The sequence below is a fragment of the Dryobates pubescens genome, chromosome 20 (assembly GCF_014839835.1).
Source record: "Dryobates pubescens isolate bDryPub1 chromosome 20, bDryPub1.pri, whole genome shotgun sequence".
NCBI lineage: Eukaryota > Metazoa > Chordata > Aves > Piciformes > Picidae > Dryobates > Dryobates pubescens.
In genome coordinates, this window is record NC_071631.1 from 2,452,828 (window position 1) to 2,457,160 (window position 4,333).

The following is a 4,333-nucleotide window of genomic DNA, read 5'->3' on the forward strand; positions in this document are numbered from 1 at the left end:
AAGCAAAAGGGGGTCAGGAAGGAGGTGACCAAGACGCCAGCAGGCTGGGCTTGGGTGGCAATATTCTTCCCCTGCAAGGATAATTACTTAAAGCAAGACAAATGCTCTGGGCTTCAGTTAACTCCTCTCCAGCCTCTGTTAAACCCATTACTGGTGTCTTGCAGTTGACATTTGTGTCTTTCTCCTTAATGGTGACAGGAAATTTAAACACCCCAGGAGGGCTGGGGGGTGAGGGGGAGCTGCTAGGGCCTGGGATGCTCCTCCTGCTGCTGCGACTCCTTCCATCCCCCCACGGGTGAGGAGCTTTGCTCCTCAGCTTTGCCCCTGCAGCATCACTCCTGCTTCACCCAGGAGTCATGAATGAGTTGCTGTCTTCCTGCAAGTGTTTAAGACCAGGCTGGATGAGGCCTTGAGCAACCTGAGCTAGTGGGAGGTGTCCCTGCCCATGGCAGGGGGTTGGGACTGGATGGTCTTTAAGGTCTCTTCCAACCCAAACCATTCTATGGTTCTATGAACGAGGGAAGGCCATAAAGTTTAGCTCCACACCAAAGGTTTGGGGGCTGGCAAAAACATTTAGCACAGGGCTGTCAAGGCAGTGATGTCTACAAAGCCCTTGGAGAGCCTGAAGTGGTGCTCAGATAGAGCCATGAAGAGCATGGCCTGCCAGGTCCCTTCAGGACTGAGTCCGAGTCTCTGAAGTCCAAGGTCTTGAAGGTCCCTTCCAACCCAGCCCATTCCATGAATCTCTGTGGCCCTGGCACCACAACACCAAGTCTCTGTGGTGCCAGGCTGCTTCCCTCCCCAGCCCCATCCCTGCTGAGGCTCCAGCTTCACTCCCCCTGAGCTGGGTGGTCTGCAGGGCACCAGCTGCTGGCAGTTATGCCCTTGGATGCCAGCGGGGCAATGCCAGAGCCGTGCTGTGAATCTGGGCTGTTGTCACTCTGAAACAAAGCAGCTCTCTGAGCCAGGCCTGCAGGGCTGGGAGCTGAAATGCCATCTTCCCCCCCTCCTCCCCACCCCCCCCAGCTCTCATGTTTATGTATTTGTGCTGTGTGTGTGTGTGCTGTACCCAGTGCCATTCTCCCACCTGTTTGCTGATAGTGGCTGTTTGGGATGGAGCAGCTGCTGAAGTGGCACTTGGGGCTGGATCACATCAGCAGGTGACATTTTTCACTGGGTTTATCTTTGGGAGCAAGCTGGGCCTGCAATAAACTGCCTGCTCCTGCCTTTCCTAAAGGACAAAGCTGCCATTATTCAGGGGCAGGAGAAAATGAAACCCCAGGGGGATGAGCTGAGTGCGTGTGTGATAGCCCTGCTCTGGCTGCGTGCAGGCATTAATGCAAGGGCTCAAGGTCAAAGGCTGCCCAGCTCTGAGAGTTGGAGGCAAGAAAGAGGCCTCCAGAAGGCAGAATGGTTGATTTCTTTGTCTGCTGGAGTCGTGTATCAATTATCCATGGCGTCTAACAGCCTAGGAGAGGGAATAGGTTTTGCTGCTCTTCGAGAGAGGTTGCTGCCTGCACCATTCATTTGCTGGGCAGTGGATTGAAGAGCTCTGGGAGGGCAGGAGGCTAAAAGCAGAGCCGTGGGGACAGCCTGGGAGAGGGGAGAACCCAAAGGGCAGCAGCTTCCCTTTGAGTCTCAGGTGGTCCCTCCCCTGCCCTTGTCGAGGCAAATGGGGCTGGTAATGTGAATTAGGGAAATGTGCTGTGCTCTGTGCTGCAGGGATTGCTGAGGGCTTGGAGAGGAAATTGCCAGCCCTGTGCAGCAGAGGATTGCAGCAGGGTTTCAACAAAAAAGGGAAAGGAAATCTCAAAATCAGATCAGCTCAAACCCAGAGAGGTTTAAAAAGCAATTTTGTCACCCTTTAGTGACAAGGAACTGCTACCAGCCCTGCTCTGCTGCAGTCCCCGGTGGGGATGTGCCCAGCTGTCAGCCTCCTGATCCCAGCCTGCTGCCCAGCTGCCTCCGAGCCCCTGGCCTTTCCAGTCTGCAGAGCGGTGCCACGGCCTCTGGGGAGGATGCTCCTGCACCTCCCTGCTGCTGAATCTCCCTCAGACCCTGCCCTCCACAGCCAGACAAACCCCTGCTGTGGCAGAGGCCCTCCTCAGCAGGAGGCTGTAGCTGCAGCAGCTCGAATAGAAAGAGCATTTCTGCTGAGCAGAGCAAGAGCTGAGCCTTCATCCCCAGCCTCAGCTTCTGAGGGGACTAACAGGCAGAGGAGAGGAGCCTGTGGCACACAAATGGAGCCTGGCCTTCAGCATGGGCATCCTGCAGCACCCCTGGCACTTGCCCTTGCACCCAGCCAGGGCTCTGCTCACTCAGCGAGTCCTGAGCCAGCTTTGCCCTCCGGCAGTGCCTCCTTGGACCAGAATCAGGGGGGCTAGGGAAAGGTGACCCTGAGCCCCTCAGGGGGGCTCCTGGCAGTTCATAGCCATAGGATGGCTTGGGTTAGAAAGGACCTTAAAGCTCATCCAGTTTCAACCTCCCTCCCACTAGAGCAGGTTGCTCAAAGCCTCATCCAGCCTGGCCTGGAGCACTTCCAGGGAGGGGAAATCCACCACCTCCAGTGTCTCACTTCTCTCACTGTGAAGAGTTTCCTCCTAGCAGCAAATCTAAATCTAACCTCTTTCAGTTTAAAACTGGACCCCCACCTTGTTCTAGCACTTCACTGCCTGGGGCAGAGTCCTTCCTCATCTTTCCTGTGGGCCCCCTTTGAGTATTGAGAGGCTGCAGGGAAGTCTACCCAGAGATCTTGTGGAGTCTCCTGCTCTGCAGAGTTTCAAACCCCACCTGGATGTGCTCCTGTGTGGCCTGCCCTGGGTGACCCTGCTTTGGCAGGGGGGGTTGGACTGGATGATCTTCAGAGGTCTCTTCCAACCCCTAACATCCTATGCTTCTATGGTTTTATGGTTCTATGGCTCTCTGGTTCTATGACTCTCTTCTCCAGGCTGAGCATCCCCACAGTCCTGGCTTCTCTGGGGTAACAGGGAAGCTGCTTCTACCTTTAGATCAATTGAACTGGAACTCCTTGTTTGGGGGTGGAGGAAAACCATGTTCCCTTGTCTCATGGCCTGAGCAGTGAATTGCTTCCAGGAAGCACTTGCTGGAGCATGAAGGAGATGCCTCTTAGCTAGACAGCAACCAGCAGATTAGTTTCAGTGTCTCTGTGCATGCTCCATGCCTCAGGAGATCAGGGAAGGCATCAGAAAGCACTCCAGCAGATTTCAACCCTGCCTGCTTGGAGCCCTGCTCCTTCCAGCTCAGCTCTTTGAGCTCTGGAAAGGGCTTTGTGTGGCAGCATGGAGAGATTCCTTCCCTCTGGGGCACAGCAAGCCATGAGCTGTTCTGTCCTCTGCTCTTGTCTTGATGGCCTCAGCTTGGGTCCAGTTTCCAAGCTTGAAGGCAAGTGGGAGTGATTCAGGTCAGAGAGAGGATCTGGGCAGTGCCACAGGGCATCAGGGTGTCCCTGACCGATGGAGGTGATAGTGCCCAGGTCTCTTGCAGCTGCTGAGCACAGGGCAGTGAGCTGTGGGGCAGGGCTGGTGCCAGCCTGGCTCAGGGTGTCCCTGACCGATGGAGGTGATAGTGCCCAGGTCTCTTGCAGCTGCTGAGCACAGGGCAGTGAGCTGTGGGGCAGGGCTGGTGCCAGCCTGGCTCAGGGTGTCCCTGACCGATGGAGGTGATAGTGCCCAGGTCTCTTGCAGCTGCTGAGCACAGTGCAGTGAGCTGTGGGGCAGGGCTGGTGCCAGCCTGGCTCATCTGAGGAGCATCCACACCACCTCTGCAGCCGGTGGAGCTGTGGTCTGTGCTGGCAGCAAGGTGGTAACAGCGAGCTGTGAGACAGAGAGAGGAGCAGCTCAGCCTTCCTCCAGCAGCTCTGCCTGGCTGCACCTCCTCCTCTCACCCAGCCAGACCTCACTTTTGTTTTCCTGCTTTCCCACTGACAACCTGAGCTGGGCTGTGGGATCTGCAGCTGTCCCTTTTGCTCAGAAAGGAGATGAATTGCTGCCTTTGGCACTTCCCAGGCTCTGGGGTTTCTTGCCCTGTGTCTCAGGACACTTCCCTCTCAGCCACTTTGCTGAGGGCCATGGTTTTAGCAGTGGATTTGGTAGTGCTGGGTTAATGGTTGGACCTGGTGATCTGCAGGCTTTGGTTTCTTTTCCACCCTAAATATTCTGTGAATGACAGCCTCCTCCTCTTCTTCACACCTCTCCTTTCCCCAGGCTTTCTTCTTTTCCACTTTTGCTCCTTGCAGGAAGCCTGCAAACCCCCAGGTGATGGGGAAATCATCAGCCCAGGCAGATGGAGGCCTTGGATCATAAATCTTTGTATT